General features: G+C 41.1%; 1 long non-coding RNA gene across 4 annotated transcripts in view; it reads left to right on the forward strand.

Moving 5' to 3' along the window:
• The window catches only part of LOC119217225 (uncharacterized), a 67,944-nt gene extending 49,332 nt beyond the window's left edge, over window positions 1-18,612 (forward strand). For 2 of the 4 annotated variants that reach the window (XR_009956738.1, XR_009956737.1), the window contains exons 2-6: window positions 5,822-5,895; window positions 10,562-10,630; window positions 11,195-12,954; window positions 16,852-16,918; window positions 17,369-18,612. This is a non-coding gene — a long non-coding RNA (uncharacterized LOC119217225). The remainder of the gene's footprint in view (window positions 1-5,821; window positions 5,896-10,561; window positions 10,631-11,194; window positions 12,955-16,851; window positions 16,919-17,368) is intronic. The other 2 variants (XR_005120209.2, XR_009956739.1) reach the window with 2 other exon arrangements.
• The last annotated feature ends 2,522 nt before the right edge of the window (window positions 18,613-21,134 follow it).

Below are 21,134 nucleotides of genomic sequence, written 5' to 3' on the forward strand. Positions count from 1 at the left end.
GTGCTCTTAATTAGAAGGTCCTTGGATCTCGCTGTCTAAAACCCACGTTTTACTGCCCACATTAACGCTTTGCGCAGAACACGGTTCCTCGCGAGCGGCAATAAAGCATTGCATGGGCGTACATTATATTATGAATACATGCTGTAATTGACACTTTTTTGGAGTTGCTTTATGGCTTGGTTGTTGAACTTCTGCTTCCTCCCAAGCGTTATGCGTTGTCTTCGGCGATTAGCCGGTTACTCACCGGCACTTCCTCCCCAGACAATGGCCTGTTCTGCTCATGCAGATGATGAGGTGGAGTATCAAAGCCAAATGAGATGGCTGCCAATTAGGGAGGGCTTCTAGGTGCATTTCAATGCAAACTCACACCAGTAACTGCCCCCTGTAGTGTCTCCATTCAAAGACTCTTTATAATGGGAAGACTTCAACAGAAACTTCTGAAAGTATTTCAATTACCAGAACAAATGAGATACTTTTTTTCAATACTTGGCACAGGGGGATGTTGGTCCTTCTAAAGATGTCTTACTAAATGTTCTAAGCAGGACGTGAAATTCTCTGGCTGCTGGTACAGTTGGTCTAAATCATTTTTTTCCCTTTAATGCTGAAAGTTAACTGGAAGATATCAAATGATGCGTTTACTTTGTTCTGGATCGATTCCAGTTCAAATGCTCGGAAACGGTGTGAGGCCACACAATTATTTGGTCAGCCCCCACACGCCCCGGGGGATTCAAAAGACTTTTACATTGTTCCAACAAGTGCTCGACTACAAAAGCCTCAGACCATTTTAATCACTTTTCACTAAATGTGCGGCGACAGTTTCAATGTTAATCTATTTGAAATGGCGGACTTGGTTGACACATTTGTGAGCTTCCTGTTCCTGTTCGATATTGAAAACAAGAAATACTTCCCAAGATCGATGTAGCTCACTATATTCACATGAAAGAAAACATCCCTCTAAGCCCTAGTGATGCACCAGAAACTTCCCCCCTTTAAACATCTTTCACCCAACACAGGTTAGGTCATGACAGAGAAAGGCTCCAAATGTTCCTGTGAGCGGGTTTCCTGAATCCGCAAATGCACAGTGATGCACCAAAGTGGCCTTTGAATCAAAATGTCGTGTTGTTATCCAAAGTAAACCGAGTCAGGGCAGATGGGAAGGAGCTCGCTGCTGTAAATCTCAAAGCTCTACCTTTTGTGATTGCTTAGGCCATCGTGGAAGGAAGATTAGAAGAAAATCGCTAATCACAGCGGATGTCATTAGCATACTACCAATAACGGCACGCAAAAAGGGAAAGAGGAATTGCCTTATGATGCTGGTTAAAGTACGATTCAATGCCATGTATGGATGCACACAGCTGCTTCACAAACAGATATATTCACTCCCAAACATGGGTAAAGGAAGTGTCTGATAATGTTTTTTTTTCAATGTTTTTGTCTGAGTCACTCGCTGAGGCACTTGATGCTAATATCACATTCCCCCTCTTTCTTTTGATCAGCTTTTGCAGCTGGGCTGGCCTGCCTCTCTTGGATGCATCAACAAAGCTTGAAGTGGCCACTCTCATCTGGTTAAGTGTTGCATGGTTGGGGAGAAATTAGCTGGATTCTTTTAACTTTTCAAACAAACATAATGCAGTCAAACTCGCTGGATGAGAATCAATTACATGAACTGAAAATAGTTTCGGGGGGGGGGGGGAGATATCATTTCATTTCTGGAGATCATCTAATGCATCTATTCAATGGCGTACGCCCATATTTCAGTCCAGTGAAATGAATGAGGCAGAGTGTCTGTTGAAACTCTGCCGGAATACGTTTAACACATCTTTTCACCCAGTGGCAATATTGTAATCATCAGTATTGCTAAAAAATAGTTATTCCCTTCCTCAATCCGTAAGATATTGTGAGAAAAAATAGGATAATTTTAGGGTAATTGCGTAGTTTTTCATTATGTTCTGTTGGATTTGCGGCTGCAAACAATTGCCCTACTTGTATTGGTTCATCAAGTCTGTGTAATGAGCATATTTGTTTCTGGTTTAGACGTGTCGTTTTCTAAAGTAAGAATGACTTTAAAGCCACTAACTCAAACATTAAAATGGATGTCTGTTTGTGTTCTCAATCCAACAGAACACATATGTCCACTCATAACAAATGAATGCCGATCCCATGAAGCGGTCATCATTACAACGGCCATAAATAAATCATACTTTCACTCTAAAGTCATGTTTGCTTTGGATCTCAAAGTAAGAATATCAATCTATGCACCTGTCAAACAATTATTTGTTAAGACACATTATCACAGAGCAAGTAGAAACAAAATGTTCATCTTGACACCATTTTGCTTTCAACATTTACTCTTTTCAAGTGATACGTTCTTGGAAAAAGCGGGCTTCTTTTATCTTCAACTTGCCTAACAGATGGTTTCAAGGGTAAAAGGGAATAATATCACAATACCAACATTTTGGTTGTATTGAACATTTTCTCCCTTTGGATCTTTAGGGCAGATTGTCTCCATTTTTCAATGCGTGTCACCTTTTGTTCGAGACCGCTCTGTTAAATCTATCTTACCGCTAATAAACTGCCATTATTCCCTCCAACAAGGCTGCACTCATTAATAATGCTTCTGTCAGATGCTCATTCTCTTCTGTGAAAATAGAAAATACCATTAATTACAGTTTCTGTCACCCCCTGACAGCTGAAGCGATTGTTCCAATCCCTGAGTTTGGTTTCATTGTGTCCATACCTAGTGACCACCTATTCTTTACTGTCTCAATGGGGATGTTGAGCACGCCAGAGCCACAAAGGCCTCGGGAGATCTTGCCACACATTGCAAAGCCTCTGTCCCAGCAACACATTAGTCATCCAGGGAGCGATTGAGTTTGGTGGTAAACTCCAAAAAACGTAGATCTATCTCACTCTCTCAAGCGGAGATTAAGGGAAGAGTATCGGTCAGGAATGAGTCGGTTTACTAATCATCGCAGATTTGTTTGCATTTGTGCTGCACCCTGAGAAAGCTCCTCGGAGGAGGAGCGCAGAGGCATTTTCTTATTTAAATCATTAACATAGAAAGAGACCAGCCTGGAGAATGCAGCTGCTGAATGTAGAGTACATTCTTGTATGAGAATGCAAGGATCTTATTGCATATGGAATGCTCACAAATGAAAAATGGGCAACGTGATAAATGAAACCGTTGCAGGAGAAGAGCCAAACTCTCCAAACACGTCTAAGCGGCAAGAGTTGCCTTGATAGTTTAGTTTTACTTTATGTAAACTACAGAGAAGCTCACAATCACGCACAGATTTTTTTAAGTGTCACTTCTTAGTGAATAGATACAAAAGTTTACAGTTAAGGTTTACAGTTAACAGTGTTAAACATTTAATTTTCTCTCTTTTTGTGTAGATGGCCTTGAATATTGATAACACATTGGGTTGGGTTTATTGCATTGTATACATGAAGATGAAAGCGGTGTGAATACATTGAATGACGTGATAATGAACAACACAGAGCCTCAGTCACTCGTTCAAAGGAAAAGAAGCTTTGCTTTTCTTTTCTCAATGTGAAAGGCCAAAAGATTTGATTGAATGCTCTGTCTGTGATAAACCCTATTAATGGATAAGCTGTTTCTGAAGTTATGGCAGAAATGTTCTTACACATATTCTGTCAAATACAGGATTATGTGACACAATAAAGCAGGCCGGGGTTAAAGTTTCCCATGATGGATAAGCTTTGAAGGATATGGTACCAGACCCCATACATGGATGCAATTAAACCAGGGCAAAATATAGCAATAATGTATCATCGACTGGAGCTGAGGTCCTGGCTCCCGACAAACCGCTGTTACCAGAGACAAATTATTAGCAGCAGTCGCCAGCGTTGCTTTTCAACTTTGAATGGTGCAGACGCAGAGAGGGAGAGCCTCTGCATCAGCGGTGGCCCGGACAAGACAAATGGACAGTGATAATCCCCCTCCCCCCTCTCCCCCCATACCGGTGGGAATTGTGGTTTATTAGAATATGATACGTGGACGTGAAGTATTTTTCTTGCACTGCGATTCAGTTTCCAACTCGTTCCTCACCGCACACGAGTCACACACGACAGTTTGCACTTTTTTATTATTATTTTGGAGCGGCTTAGCCATCGTGGAGCTACTGCCTTCAAAGTTAGATACGTTGTCTGTCATGGAGGCGAGTCTGAAATGTATTATTAGTGCCAGTTCTGTCCCCTAGTAGAGCAACTTGAGTGTGCAGATATAAGTAGAGCACAACATTCTGTGTAATTAAGTTGGACAAAATGTGCAGAGGGGGTATGACCAAAGAGAAATAAGCATTCCGAAGTGTCCTAAATTTAGAGAATCATTCCGGTATATTTTGACAAACACTGTTTATCTATTCAGTTACAGGATGCTATGTTTGGGCCATGTATGCAGGAACTGCTGACACTGAATGATTTAGCTATTATTGCATATCATTATATGAATAAAATATGTCTGTGATTACATGCAAAAGTTTGTTCAACGATTCTCCAATCTAGGCTTGTTGGCTTAGAGGGGGGAAGGCGGTGGGGGGCGGCTTTTGTTAATACTTTGAGAAGTAATGGGCCTAGAACCCATGTTAATAATGAATAGCGAAGTTACAAAAAGTTGTTTTGTAGTTTTCCAATAAAGACATTTATTGCGTGGAAAAACTTCTGTTGTGACTTCTTTTAATCTTTTAAACCGGTAGGCTTTTTACATTTTCCAAGCGCTGGTGCAAGAAACCTTAAATCTTAAATTTTAAACTTCAATTTACCTCCTCTGCGCCTTCATTTCGACAACCAGAGTATTATCATTCATATCGCATCAACTCCTGGGGCTCTGAAACCTGTTTGGCTTTTATCTCAAACACTGGTCATTTCCTTGAACACAGTAAAGACCTGCGGTGCCAAGAAAAGCATTTATGGCCTCTTAAGTCCTGTCTACCCTCAAGCTGTCCTGTCGGGGGAGGGGGGGGGGGGGGGGTGCAGATGCGTTCGACCTCTTTTTGCAGTTTTTTGATTGACCTGCAGATGGTTTGGTAAACAATGAACCCCCCCCCCACGATGGGCCGTTTCACCAAATTTCTCAAAGGTCCATCAGAGCTCGCCAGCAAGCATTTCAACCACAATTTTTACACTAATTGTATTTGCTCATTTCAATTTTAGATATATATTTTATTAGGTTGAAAGACATTATTCTGCTTTTTAATCCATTCGTGTCACTAAATCTTTATTTATTTTCAAACTTTTGTGCGAGGAATTAACAGGCAAAAGATTGATGTTGTAATTACTTCAGCGTAATTACCGGGGAAACCGTTAATCAGCATAAATTAAGAAAACCAAATAGTTAGAAACAAGTACTTGTGGAATCAACACATTATGAATTATTATGAAAAACAATCCAGGATGCTCAAAAAATGCTTAAAAGCCTTAATTCCACATTTTTCTTGAGAGGAAAGTTGAAAACCTAATAGCCAACAATCATTGTTATGAATAGTCAGTTCAATAACAATATTTAATATTTTTCCCTATGCTATGCGTTTGTAGCTACAAGTGCGGTCCCACATTTGATGCTGATTGGTATTAAGAGCATGTAAATGGTCGTTGACGGCTATTAGATGTGTACTAATAATATCATATACTCAAATGCTTTGTGTATGATGTAATTTATTTTTTATTTTATTTTCTAGGTATTTTATATGCAATATTCAGTTAAGGCCTGTGTGAAACATGTGTAAAACCTGACATACGCCATCATGATCGTGATCAACTCATCCAGCCATAAATTTCCTATACACACTCGTTCCTATTTCAGAGTCACGGAAGGCCGAAGGCTGACGCAGCGCGCCCAGCGTGAAAGGAAGGGTAACACCCGCTAGTCTATCTCAGGTAGTACACACACACACACACACACACACACACACATTCACATTCACACCTCCAGCAATTTAGAGTCTCCAATCCACCTGAGATGCATGTCTTTAGACAGTGGAAGGCAGCTGGAGCCCCCGGAAGAAACACACGGCAACGCAGGTCCGGTTTGCTATAAAGGGACAATGTCTCAGGGCCCCCCCCCACCACTGAGTCCACAAAAATGCAATCCAGGCTTATTAAAGGGAGATAAAATATAAAATGTTGTGTATTAATATACTTTCAATAAAATGAAAGCTTTTACACAAACATTACAGCTTAGTCAGCGATTAGGAAGGATGATTTTTTATCTACCTTTTTTTAACATTTACTGAAACCAGTAAGTCCTCTACACTAATATTTATCTATGAAAGATTTACATCATTTTTGACAACTAAGACATAGATTATATATATTTTTTGTTTTGCTAAGTGATTTAATCCAACACATAGAAATGTAGCAGGATTACTACAGCATTAGTTAAGTAGGTCTTTGCGGCCTTCTTTTGCAGATTATCGTGTAAAACAGATTTAGGTCAAAATGTGTACATTGTTGATTATGAGCAGAAACATTGTTGTGTTGGAGTTTACCATTTAACATGGTTACAATATTACAGATGGTATAATGTTACAAAAATGAGTTTTACCAATGACAAAAGAGTCCCATCTTCTCTAAAATCAGCACCAAATTGTGGCTGAACGTGAGATTTGTGAATCGGGTACCGTAGCATGGATTCGCCCTCCTCAAGTGCACAATGAACCAATGCTGTGTTGCTTGGGTTTGTGTTATGTGCTCGTAAAAAAACTCGCTGTTGGTGGTGCCTCCTTAAAAGAAGGCGGAGCACAGTGGATCACAGGCGAGGCAAACGCTTTGCTGACACCTCAGAAAATATGAGTCATAAGCTCTGAGGAGCCGCACATGTCTTCATCCCAAATCAACTGGTCATATGACTACATGACCTTTGCATTCAGACCCATCTTTTGTGCCTCAAATGTTTATATAAGAGCGAAAGGTGCATTTGCAGAGCTTTGCAGGGACTGGAGGTTAAGAAAATACACTCCCCAAACAAACTATTTATCATAAATAGTGTCGTCGTGGCTGGCTTTAATAAACGGTGAAGTCAAGAAGTCTTGTAAGAATGCGTCATTGTACTTTTTCCTACATTCCTACACACAATCCTTGTGCAAAGAGCTGGCTCTTTAGCGGCTAAATGCTCTGGTGGGTTCTCCAGCTGGTTGCTAACTGGGAATCTTTTAAGTTCATAGAATTTTACATGGTTTTGAGATTTGCATTGTGGGAAACTCGTTTCAATATCATTTAAATATTTCAAAGAAATGTCAAAGTGGAAAGATTAATTAATATCGTCTGTATTTGTTGAAACAAAATCCATTGATCAAATCAAATCCTGTTTTCTTGTTTTAATTAATGCATTTTCTTTTAAAGAGAAATCAAAAATTAACATAAATTCTCTTTTTCTACATTTTGCAATATTACAATTTTTTATGGACACTTCTTGACTTTGATTAATATGATTATATGTTTCTTGGCTCAACTAACTTAAGAAAACCCATTAGGACTTAAACTAACGACCACTTTTATTATTGCTTAATCTATTCATTATGTTTTGTTCAGTTGTTTTGGTCTTTAAATGTCAGAATATGGTTAAAAAAAGTTTCAGTGTTAGCCAAAGCCCAAGATGATAAATGTTGTCCGCAAATCAAATACATTTCATTTACTTTCACAGAGTAATAAAACCATTAAGTCCTAACATTTAAGCAGCTGGAATCTATTTTTTTAGATCTTGGATAATTGTTGAAATGAATTAATAGATGATCAAAACACTTGGAAATGGATGTAATAGTTCACAAACATCATTTATTCTATATAACAGTTGTATGACCCCTCACTTGACTATTAGGCTGTGGCTTGTGGACAGCCGGGCAATATCCGAGATGTATGTTTGGATCTTAGTCAGCAAAAACGTTGTTTACACCTGTGAAAGACAGCGATTGTGTTTTAATGAACCAATGTTGTCGCATCCTGTTGATTAAACCATGCTCGTGAAAGATCGTTTCATACGCAATACTTTTAATCCTAGAAATCTGAGTAACCTTTAAATATTCTGCATTCAATCTTCCTCCGTCACACAACGCGTCTTTCACGAATTAGCTCAATAAATGAAAAGGGACATTTTGAATTAGGCCCCAATAAATCAATAAGTTGCCACTTGCCATCATTTTCTCTTCTCCTTGCCTGAATGTCTTCAAAGCCCACATGCCATGCTTTTTTTTTTTTCTTCAATTTTGGGCCCAAACAATAAAAAAACACAACACAATCATAATTACAGTCTCTATGAGGCAATAAAAATGGCTTTCACCACCACTACTATGTTGACGGGCTTGCCAGGTCATTAAGTATTTTGCTGCAAATCAATTATATGTAACAATTGATAATTAAGGTGAAGCCAACCAAAAAGCCTTGAACATGTCTCTTGCTCCTTGTTACTGCCCTCACTGTTTGTGTGTTTTTCTTTGCCTACCGTATAAAAATACTATAGAATAGCACAAGATACGTTACACTCTCCTGCAGTCAGTCAAATTTTCCAAATGTGCTTTGGTCCGTGTGTATCCGTTGTTTTGACACTTGACATAGCGACTACACAAATTAAGACCTTGTACATCACTCATTAGCACCATCCATCAAGGATGTAAAAAGGTTTAAATACACAACAATGCTGACACGTGGAACTTGCTGTTGACATAGCTCATATACATTAGGCCCTTAAACAAACCATTCCATAGGAAATCATCTGTTAACGTCGTGATTTTTGGCGAAACTGCTTGCGTTTGTTGTGTCAGAGGGTCCTCTGCTGCTAAATCAATTGGTCACCATCGTTATTCTCAACTACGCTGTGTATGAGGGGAATCCATTTGTCTTTGCCAGATACGTATATATTGCTTACAAACCAGAACAAACGTTCCATTCTGAATGGAGTTTGTGTAGCTCACATTTATTCTCTGATTTGTTAGGATCCATATGAGCTTGATATTGCTATAAAAAAAAAAAAATCCATTAACCTTCTCGTTCCCTTTTAGAGATTTTTGAGCTTTATGCTTCAGAATACACACAAAACTGAGCCAATAACAGTTGATCACCCAGCTTCAGCTTGCTTCCACTCACAAACATCTCATCAAGTGGTGAAATGGCAAACAAACCAGGCGGGAGCGCATCCTGTCACAGGCTCGTCAGTCGGAGCCACCGCGGTTGTGGCATTTATCATAGCGAGGAAACTGATAAGTAAATTAGTCTCAGGGGAGCATGTCTTCCGACAATGCAAAGCAGTGATAATGGTTTTGAGTCCTCATTGGATAGTTTGTTTTTGGCCAGGAAGTGCCCCCCCCCCCCCCCTCCCCCCCCCCCCCAACCCCCCTTGTCCTGGAGAAATGTGACCTAGCCACAGGGGTCAACAGCTTGTCACAATTATCTTTGAGCTCCTTTTACTTACAGATTGTAAAAAGACAAAAAAAACAAAAACAAAAAGGTGGTTGCTCCCAGAACTCCGACTGTGCCTTTTTTTTCCAATCAGGAGTGTCACAGGAAGGGGAGAATCCACTTGGCGAACCCTTTATCGGTGCATCTGCGTGACGTGGGAAGAGCCAGCCAGACAGACATTCTTCTCACAGGAGATCGGTTTCTTGGCTCTGCTTGTGTTCGAGTGGCTCTTCTGCCACTTCACCGTTGCTGATAGTAACCCATTTGGCAGCCAGACACAGGCGCGGTCGCCTGGAGGAGGGCTGAGGTGGAGGCAATAAGCAAATCCAGTCACTTTTAAACTTCTCTGCAGTGCTTTTAGGAATGTTTTTGAGGACTGCTTTGACCGTATTACTCCCACGGTTACCCCAGAGTTTGCCACTTTACATTCTTCCTAGAGATAACGCGTATCTCTCTCTCTCTCTCACCAACAGCCGTGCATTTCAGCAGAGGGATCGAAGGCACGGTCAGCCGGACACTTTCACACCTGTAATAGAGGGGGAGTTTTGAGTCTGTGAAAGGGGGCCCATTTCTTCTGGGAGTTACATTCCTACACTTTTTCTACTCTGGGGGCTTCCGCCTCAAATCTAGGATCTACTTTTCCAAGCCTCCATTACTCTGATATGCCATATGCTAAAGTAAAGTAAATATGTGATGAATAAAACTGAAATGTGAAGATAAGTAATTTGGAGTGATGCATTTCAGTCACAATGAGCCATTTCATAATATCTCAACCATTGTTATTTGCATAGTTTTTTAGTAGACTTTAATGGATCTACTGATTTATTTTGTTGGTTGGCATTCTTTCCCCAAAACCCAAAATATTCAATTAGCGATAAAATGCAATAAAATACAATTTACTAAAAGTTATTTTAAAATTACTTCTGTGAGCTTTCTATTAGATGAAGTAAGTCACACATCATTCACTCTGGGACCAGGCCATGAACGTACCTGGCAGCGCAATCAATCATTGTTCATTCATTTTAATTCCTTTACTTACCCACGTTGTAAATGTGAAACACACCATAATGGTTCAATCATGGATAATGGACATTATGTGATATCTGTTTATTTAATGTCATATTTATGATTGATTTTCTTTCTTTTTACGCAGATAATGTCAGTTTCTAAAATGCACCATTCTGCTGTTGAGTGCATGCTGGGAAAGACTTGATCCAGACAGGTAAAGGAAATAAGATCTCTTTACTTGTTTACCTTGTGTATTTGTGTGTCAGAGAGAGAGAGAGATGGTAACTATATGTCACAAATAGGCTTTCGGATTATTTGTGATTTGGCAAACCCTTTGTTTTTGGTCCTGACTCTATTTGCTGGCTCAAAGCCTAATTTTAACTAACTACTTTTATTTATTTCCAACCGTTGACCGCTAACCAATATTGTTTCACCATTGTATTGGCAATGTCAGCAGTTTATTTGATGGTGCATTTTGGGGATTTAGAAAATCAGAACATTGATTGCTTAACTATTTGTGGGTAGACTCTGTTTATTTGCTCTGGTGGGGGGAATGCAGCTGTTGGGCACTGTGGTGGGTCTGAATCAGCTTCCACTGAGGATTGCAGGGTTACTGGTCCAAAACCACAACTAAGTTTCTAAAGTTCTCACAACGACAAAGGTACAGGACTGAGGAGACAGCATGCAAATACCTGGCAAATATTTGAATAAAAGTCAGGGTGGGAAATAGAAATAGGATTCCCTCTTCATCCTCGGCATCTCTCCTGGCTCCACTTAGGCCGTGCTGTCGTTCCTCTGCCACTCTGCTGCAGTGGCATCCTGCATCCTGCCTCCCTCCACACTCCTCCGTGTGTCAGGTAATTACAACCACAGCAAGTCACTGCTGGAGGGTTAGCCTCAAACCTTTGTGCCACGCCATCCATCTTCGGAGATGGCCAGCAAAGTTTTCGAACTGACCCTGCCTTTGGTATTTGAGAAACATTAGAGCAGTAATATTTCTCTCAACATCAGGTCTAAATGTTGTAAATAGCAAGATATGATTCTAGAAGTTTCTATGGTGTTACTGCTGAGGTGCTTTTTTTATTAATACCTCCGTTTATATCTTTCTTTATTCTTGTAAAGTAAGTTTTCCTTAGAAGGTGTTGAAATATAAAAGCTGTCAAAGCTCTCTTTAACTTGATATATGTGCTCAAATGTAGCGTCATTTGCACCTACTGTTTGAAAAACACCCGTAGTCGCATTTAAATGTACATTATATAACTTTTTAAAAACTTTTTTGAACACAAACAATATGATAATAGGAATGAACAAAAACTAGAAATAGAAGAGGATTGCTACAACAATTCAATGTCGCGTGACGTTCAGCCTCGTTATGGTCCAGCAGTTAAGGGTTAAGTTGCAGAGCAAATTGGAGAAAAACAAGGTAATCGTTCAAAGGTAAAATAAAACAAAGACAGATTCAGGATTTTTTCATTGTTTGCATATATTTGAGCAGTAAAATGAAACCGTAAGGAAGCAAATGTTTACCTATTTCAACTTAAATTGCTGACAAAATGAATCATTTTTGTTGTCCCTGCAGAACTAAGGTGCTATAATTGTCTGCTACTCTCATGACAAGTTTAGATCCAGGCCTCTAGATCTTAAACCAATACGTAGCTTATTAATAGAATTTATGTGCCGTGTACCTTCTTCTCGGGGACAGGCTGCCTAATTATTCCACGGGCTGAATGATATTGGTGGACTTTATTAATGTTCCACCGTATTGCCAGGGATAACCAATAAATGCGCCACTGGGGATTCCACCAAATGAAATGGGAATATTTCACACTTTTAATGAAGCACTCTCCACGTGCACCACATATACCCTTATTCAAATATGCATATGATCCTTCAAAGACATATTATTCCAAGTACGAGTAAGTGATGGTGGCTGTCTGGCCTTTTACTACCGAAGAGCTGCTTTGAACCGCCTTGGGTTCCTCAGAAGAAAACAACAGCATTGCATACAGAGAAGATTTGCCTCATGCTTTTCATCATCCTTATTATTATTAAATTGCTGGCTAGGTGGGATTAATGAGTATCTCGGGCGCAATCTTTTTTTTTTTAAGGTTGTCTAATGCTGTTTCAACTAATAGAAAAAGTTTACAGTACAGATATTGGCATTTACAGCAACGGATCGGGACATCAAAGCGCCAGCCTTGGATTGTCTCACCTTTCATCGGAACGTAATGGAAAATCAAACATCATTATCAGTACATAGAGCCATTAAAGACAAACGTGCGTGTTATTGCTCACACTCTGTTTTCCTCAGTGTTTTATGTCCTCCCTCGGGAGATGTTAAGGCCCGTTGCAGATCGGCCATAAATCCCGAACTTGGTCTCCCTCTTTTGTCGCGGAGGGATGTTGCTGTCTGGCCGAAGATGGAGCGTGGATGAAGGCTGGACAGAGACCTCTATGACAGCCCCTCCGAGGACTGAATGGACAGCGGCGTCTGATGAATGGCCTGCCTGCTTCTTAATCACAAAGCACTCGCACCAAGTGAGACACGGCCACAAAGGCACCTCTTAGGTGCTTAAAATACCTTCGCTGGCAAACTAACTTTTAGTGGTACATCGCAGCTTCTCTTTTGCAGTTGGTGATGTTATTGTATTTTGTATTATACTGTATATAACCAAAGTTAGATCCATGGTGTGAAAGGCTTCAAAGTCATCGGATTGTATTGCTTTGTTCAAATAGAATATACCTTTTTTTTAAATATGTCATAGATTACGTTGTAATAGACCTATAGAAGCTAAAAATGCTGCTGTACATGTCAAACATGTCTGTCTTTCTAATGGATACACCTATTAATCTCTATATCCCCTTTTCCTTTTTTTCACCTGAGACTCTGCAATTGTAAAGAAAGTAAGTAGGTCAAATTTGTCCAAAGGGCATCAAAAAGTATTTTCTCTTTGTTGTAAAGGGTTTGGGCTGGGGAAGATCCCATGTGTTAGAGCACCAGATGTGTATTGTTTCACATCTGAAAAACATCCCCCAACCGATTTCATTTTTATACCTGTCATTTTTAGACATTTTCTACAGTGAGTTGCTCTTTATTTTTAATAATTAACATTTCTTTAAATTAAGACATGATGTTTTATCATTCAATGGGAAGGAGTGAACCCAAGGATGATCACTGAAAAAGAGGCTAACACATTGTTAGTGTTGATGTCTTTACAAACTGCTCAAGAACAGAAAGACTAACAGCACTCTTCCCTACAAAATGGGAGTGTCTGAGTTTGGCTTACACATATGAAATGGCTTAAAAATGTGTTTTTTTCCCCAAGGTTGCAATGTGTGTTCACAAAAAGCTTTTGTGTACTTGATGTGAAAATCATATTTCATCCTGAGTCCCATTTAGGAATAGCTAAATGTACTGTAGGTCCTAATAGTCAGGGAAAAGGCTTGTGTCAGTAGAAAAAGGTGACCCTAAATACATCCTTCACTGTTTGCACATTGATGAGTGGCAAGCAAAATTGTCCTTCAGAGCCTGTTATTATTTGAGCAAGCTATTGCAATGCACGGCGCACAGTGAGCCTGGAGCATAGGTTGCATTTTGCTGTACACTCCACTGCAAAATGGGACTAGTCAAGCCCTAATGTAACCAGCAAAAGCTGGATAAAAATCTATACAAACTCAATTATGAATCAATTTGAGTTTGTGTCAGACAGTCTGGTGCCAACAGAGTGGATTTTTTATTAACTTATGGTCTGGGAAGAATGAAACACTTTTCATTTGTGTACTTCAGTATGTTGCTTCATGATTCAGAGGAAGGGTGTTCACACTTTGTTTTTGAGGGATTTATCTTTCATGGTGGACCGGGCTGGAGGCAAACAGCATTTGTGTTCTAATTATGGAGTTATGATAGTTAAATCCTCACGATGTGAGAAGATAGAGAACCCTTTTTGAAAAGCAGAAGGTAGCTCAACAGTTGATTAAGTAATTAAGATGAAATCCCTCCCACATTGATTCGTCTTTCCACGCTCCTGTATTACATTTGAGTACAGATTTCTTTTTTCTTTTTTTTTACCGTGCACCCCACTGTCCTGCTCCAGTGTATCAAACTAGGTCACATTCTTGAATATTCATGATCCTCTATGACAACTCCCTGCTATTCCGTGTCAAGACCTATGTTAATTCTGAGATTTGCACATTTGAGCCTTACTTGAAACGCTTCAGCTTCACTACTTCAGATCTTGAGAACCAGTTTGACAACTTTAGCAGAAAAGGAAATATTGTGCTGCACAAGACCCGTAAGAAATGTGCCAGTGTGAAGTGTGGTGTACATTTAAAGCGCGCAGGTTCTCTGCTTTAGAGGACAAATGGCTGCCATTTTGAAGGGTCACTCAGAAAACATCTGTGATAGCTTGAGACGTTATTGATTTCAACAAGATAGCCATGTGGCCAATGGGATTTTCCAGAGAATGCTGTTGTTTTGCACATGTAATGGTCAGCTCGACCCACGGCCATTCAAAATGACAATACACCTGTCAATCATTGCCCGTCGCGTTGTTATCGTCATGCCCTCTCTGTTCTGTTGTTGTGTGAGCGTGCGTGCGTGCGTGCATCGACACAAACACTCAGGGGTTCCATTAAAAGTTGCCCTACAGTAGTTCTGTGGCCCAACTCCCACACCTGACACTTGCCGGGAATACATGGTCTGTCCCTTAAGGTCAATAAAGCACTAAAGAACTGCCCACCAGAAATGACAGTAGTTCCCCCTGACATTTAAACCCAGTGTGATGACCTCTCATTAGTAAGAAAGTGGGTTTCTGGAAGATCTATTAGTTATCCGTTCTCCAGTCAGAAGAACGGACGCTGCGTGTGATTCATCTTGGGAAATAAAACAACTCTCTTGTTAGTCGTTTACTGCGTGGCTGCCAAGAGCGGGATCATTAATTGGAAAATGTGTGGAATGCTTGGCTCGGTCTTTTTTTCTAACAAGTTGCCCGAGTACGGAGGTTTTCACAGCCAAACCGAGGGTGCGTTCAGCACAGAAACAGTAGGGAGGAAAGCGAGTGTGATGAGGCAATGTTTTATAATAAAAAAAAAAAGGAGAATCGTTTTGCATAAAAGCAAGTTAGGGAAACTGCACTTCCACATAGTAGCTAGCTGTCTTTTAAACATTGTGTCCCGGTTGTTTTTATTTTTACACCTGCTCGTGCTCTTTTTCTTGTTTCTTTGCCGTTTTTCATGCGTCAATCCCCCCCCCCCCCCACCAGTCGTTCAAAATTACAACCGCCCCGTTGATGCGTCTTGAAGATGATTATCCACTGAGATTGGGCCTCTGTAGCTGAACACGCCCAGGGGAGCCTCATCACCCCCGCTGTAATAGTCAAGAACAAAAGGAGTGCAGAGGGAAGGAGAGGAGAGAGGCATGAATTCCACTGAGCTACAACAAAGAACATAGTCCCCCCCCCCCCCCCCCCTCTCGCCCGCCGAACCTCCCCTCCATTCTCTCCTCACACCGTCCACGTGAAGATAGCTCGATCCTCATCTCAGCCAGAGAGAGAGAGAGAGAGAAAGACACACCAAGGCATATTGATCATAGTCTGCTTACAGCTGTCAATAATTCAGACAACTTTGAGCTTAATTAGAAGTTTTATTTCTGGTTCTCAGTTACGTTGTTATAGTGGAATTATAACCCCCCCCCCTCCCTCTCCCTTCCCCCTCCTACTTAGTGGGACATAGATGCTGCCCGTCTCCCTCCGCCAAATCCAACATTTAAAGATTTATCTCTTAAATGAGAACCTGTGGTAAACAGGCTAATCTGTTTGGCTGCACTCATGGTCATGGCTGAATAAAACATTTGACAACACTAAGCTCTTGAATCTTCCTATCTCTCTCTGGCAAAAGGCCTCCTTCTGCCTCCCTCCAGGGCTCCTTCATTGTTAATCCCGCCGATCGCATTCTTCTAGCTTTTTCGCCGTGCTGCAGGGGTGTGGCTGCACTTTTGTCTCGTCTGACAGAGAGTTCATTATATGATTGGCGAGGAGCTAATGCAATAACGCTCATCACGTGCCCCTACTGGGGCCAAGTCCGGCCATTCAAGCAGTGCTGTGCATTCTTCTTCTTCCTCTCCTCTCTCCTCTCCCCCCCCCTCTCGGTCTTGTGGAGGCAGTCTGCTACCTCTACGGTGGTGACAGGTTTCCTCTGAGGTATTTAACCACTTGTCTTGCAAAACCCCTTTTAATTGAAATTACCCGTTGGCTGATAAGCTTCTGGAGCCTTATCGGGGAGAAGATATAGTGGTTTGGGTATTTCATGCTGGAAGGTTTCGCTCATCTCTGTTCAGTCCTCACCCCGTTCTGTCTCTTTTCCTTTTTTTTTCTCCAAGTGGATGAGGTTTTGTTTTTTATTAATTCCTTCTTTTTGCTTCTTCTCCACTTTTTTCAGGTTTGAAAGTCGCCAAGTCAAGCATCTTGTATTCGGTGCTGTTGTCGCGGCTGTGGAGCGTGAGCCAGTGAGCACTTTTCTTCTTATCTGACATTTACAGACCAATGAGCCACTATGAGGAGGAGGCACCAATTTTAGAAAGATAATGTTGGTACAGCCAAAGTCACCATCCTTTTTGTGTCGTCAAATCAATTAGCTTTGCAGCCGTCTCACCATTCAGCACACAAACTGCTAATGTATCATTCTGCTGGTTCAGGCACATTACACACTGATGAAGAAGTACCATAATTAGGTCAGTAGCAATCTGTTATTTAAATTCTGTCACAGCCAAACCTCGACAACTTCCCTCCCACGCACACACACACACACACACACACACACACACACACACTAACTCCCAGTGAGACAGCCGACTCAGACGCATAATATGTCTTTTTTTTTAAAAAGGGGAATTTAGTGATTACATCATTTCTATTGAACAACTCATCGGTTTTTTCTTTTCTTTTCTTCTCTCCAGCAAGCTTCTGGCTGGCTCAAGTCGTCACTCTACAATGATGTTGTAGGAAGCATGCGGACTTCATTTGCAGAGCCCTTGAGGAGAACGATGTTATCAAGTAAAACACTAACAACGCGTTGCCATGACGAAAGAAACGCACGTTAGCTCGGTTCAGGATCCCCCTGAATTCTGCACTTTTCAATGGCCGGGTTAAATTCAACACGAAAATGCAAACCGCCATGAAGAAAGACAAACAACCGCAAATGCATCCTTACTTTTCCAAAGAGGTCACGGAGACATGCGCGACAGGACGGGCTCCTGAGTACACACAGCTCGCCGGGCTGCTTGTGTGTTCAACAAAACACACCACGCCTGAGATATATTGTTTGTTTGATATTCAAATACCTTTTCTTTTCAGTGAGTAAATAAACCTCAGCCGCTACCCTGTAGAGTACAATTTGAAGGCTGTGCCCGGGCCAAATCTAATTTGATGAGTACTTACCATGCTGAAACCCACATCACTCTTCAGGCATGACACAAATGAGTAATTCAGTGGTCATTTATAATGAAGGGGCTGTTTTTATCACAACTCTTGGTACGAACAAATCAATGTGACACCAGTGTTATATCTGAATAATTCATCAGCGGTTATTAGGCCCTTTCATTTACATGTAATAATTGGAAGAACTGCTGCACACGCGTCTGTATGGCAATGGTTGTGCTTAAGCTGTCAAGTGCATGTAAAGGCAAATAGACCTCTCATACGTGGCGGTTTATAGGTGTGTGCTTAACTGCTGGATATGACTTCTGAAGCGATGCAACAAAATTGTAGATTGTTGATTAACATACCTTAAATGGAAAATGCGAGCCAGAAATCAGCTGTATTATATGTTGAGAAATATCAAACTGGCCCACTTGTCTTTACTCCAATTGACTGCTCAAAACGAATTTTGTCACATTCCATTGTTTCTCAAATACTGAAGTGTTGAACATTCTTCAGGGACACAGTATGTATGGTTAGAATGAATATTAATCATGCACATTTGTCGTGTGTAGGGCTAATCTGTATGTTGTTTCTTCACAGGCATCGTACCTGTTGTTTTAAAGATTGCCGTGGTTAGACAACCTCTCAAATAAGGTTATCTATTTTAGATAGCACTGTTTTTGGTTTAGAGACCAAATATCAAACCTATCGTTCTTATGTAAGATTTGAGAGAAAGTTATTTTTCAACAGGTCAATACTTTCAATAAAAAACACAATATCATTGAAACTCTTCAGTTGCGTTTCAGAGCCCACCGCAGCACAGGTATTACGTTGGTTGAGGTGGTGAGAAAAATTAACACAGATCAAAATGAGCTTTTAGTAACAGCACCTCCTTGATCTTTGTGTGTTCAAAGTCCAGTTTTTTTTCAAATTAAAACAAAGTTTTCTTTTCACTTTTTTTGCGGTTTAAACTAAGCTCTGTCAGACACTGATATGGAAGGTGCCATATAAATAAAGTTGAGTTGAGTGTGAATAATATGCTGGAGGGGTGGGGGGGGGGGTTGTAGTGAGAAAGTGCTTTTTAGGGTGTGACCAACAAGATCGAGGAAAGGCAGTCATGTTTGAGAACTTGAGTCATTTTGAGAGTTTAGGAAGGTAAAATGAGCGGATTAAAAAAACACGAGGGAACCGAGCAAACGACGTGCTGCAGATGGACGGGCGGTTTTGTGGGAAGCGGAAAGCACTCCGGACCGGACGCGGCCTGAGAAACGCCACGCGGAGGGACAAGGACCCGCCAGGAGCCACCTGAGCCTCAGCTCCGACTGAAACAGGAGCGCGTCGCTGACAGGCCGTCACTGGGAGCCACCGACAGGGCTTTCAGCAGACCACCCCCCCCCCCCCCCCCCCCACCCCCACCCCGTCCTCCGTGGCCCTCCTGCCGACAGCAGCCCCCCTGACACACACACGCTCAAACCCTACACCACCGCTGTATGTCAGCACAGTCATTAGGGTAATCGCTAATTACGTGCGCAATTGTCTCAGCCAACTACGCCAGGCGTCCATCAATCCACAAGAAGAAGGTTTTTCCCTGAATTTGAAACGAATGGACCTCTGAAAAAAAAGACATTCTCAGGACGTCCACTTCTCATTTCTCAAAGAAATGAAGTCCAAGAGGAGCGTTTCATCTTCAATTGATTGATTTATAGTTTCCTTGTAATATTTACACCTGTCTTTTAGAGATTTAAAGGTCAGGTGAGATACTACCGGCCAGATATCACCAACAATACAATAGCAAAGGTTTCCGCTTTGAAGCCTGCTGATGGATAAGTGAACAATGTGTCACAGACAAGTCGCTGTGGAAATGGCCATTGTTATGCTTGTAGAAAGTCCAGGTAGAATTCAAAGCATTGAAAGTATTTATGTCATATATTAAAATTGTTTTTACGTTGGCTATGTCTACATCCTCCTGTCAGAAGATTGCTAAAACTCTTTTTTTCAGATTGCAATTTTATTTCAGTTGTAATTTAAACCAGAGATTTGGCCAACCAATGTTCATGTACATTTCTGGATGACACTTATATTGTCCTATGAGGCCTGAATCTGTCAAACACACAGAAAACAAACACTTAGTCTAATGCGTTTTATTATTTTATTAGTTGCTGACATTTGCATAACAGAATAAACAGGATTCATTAGGGGGGTGCAACAGATACTGCTCCTCCTGATCAGGGGCGATGAATTAATGAATGACATTAGAATTAAGCTATCGTTAAGCTGCCTATAGACCAAGTCTATTGTTATTCATCCTTTTTTTTTTAATTATCCCCAATTCCAATCTCATCTGCAAATATGTGCTTCGATCTTAAGTTATGCATATTTTGCACTTTGTTTATTGTCGGTTTGTGCCGGGAGATGAATCGACTACATGAATCAGCTCATCATTGACCAATATTGGACGACGACGTTTCACTGGCCATGAGCGGTCAAACAACTCCGACTGATGCAAACATTTTAAACAAGCTCCACTGACTTGAAGGACAAAGGTTTTGTAGTCTGTGTCTAAGCGGGATTTGAGACTGCGTTTCCTGTTTGTATTCAAATGCCTTACAATCGGGTACAAAATAATACACAGGGTGTAATGACTTTTGTATTGAAGAAGCAAATAGATTATCTGTGCTTTTCTGATGGTAACTTTGAAAGAACAACCTCTTTTGATGGATTCCTCTCTTGATGGAATTCTTGTGGAGGTGAAGCAGGTGGTGCTTACGCTCCTCGTCCATAAAAAACATCGGATTGATCGCACTTTCTTTTGAGGCTGGTCACATTCAGCTCTCCTTGTTAAAAATGCATGATGTCATAACAGCCCTGCGATAACAATATTAACCCATTCAAACAAAGGCTCACCTTTGCAATTACAGTGATCGGGAATGATGTGAAAGGGGGGGCATGCTGATGCCGGCTGTGTGTAGTCAGGCCACGTCTCCATTTACTTACGTTGATTTCAGGTGATCACGCCGTTGCCCTTCGAAAATGGCTCATTCATTGGTTGTTTGTGAACGTCACCTGGGTTGAAAACCGCTCCCGCATTCATCCAAAGGCAGGGAGCGCTTGGAGGTGGTGAGGGTGGACAGATAGAGATGGCGTCGGGAGGTGAGTGGTCCTTCATCAGCAGCAGGTGATGAGTTTATGCGTCCTCGCTCACCAGGAGCCCCGAGGCCTTGACCTCGCATCCGTCCCCTTACGCTCTCATTCATTGCACTTTCATAAGCACCATTAATGACTTTGCTCCGACGGAATGGGAGG

The sequence above is a fragment of the Pungitius pungitius genome, chromosome 7 (assembly GCF_949316345.1).
Source record: "Pungitius pungitius chromosome 7, fPunPun2.1, whole genome shotgun sequence".
NCBI classification, from domain to species: Eukaryota; Metazoa; Chordata; class Actinopteri; order Perciformes; family Gasterosteidae; genus Pungitius; species Pungitius pungitius.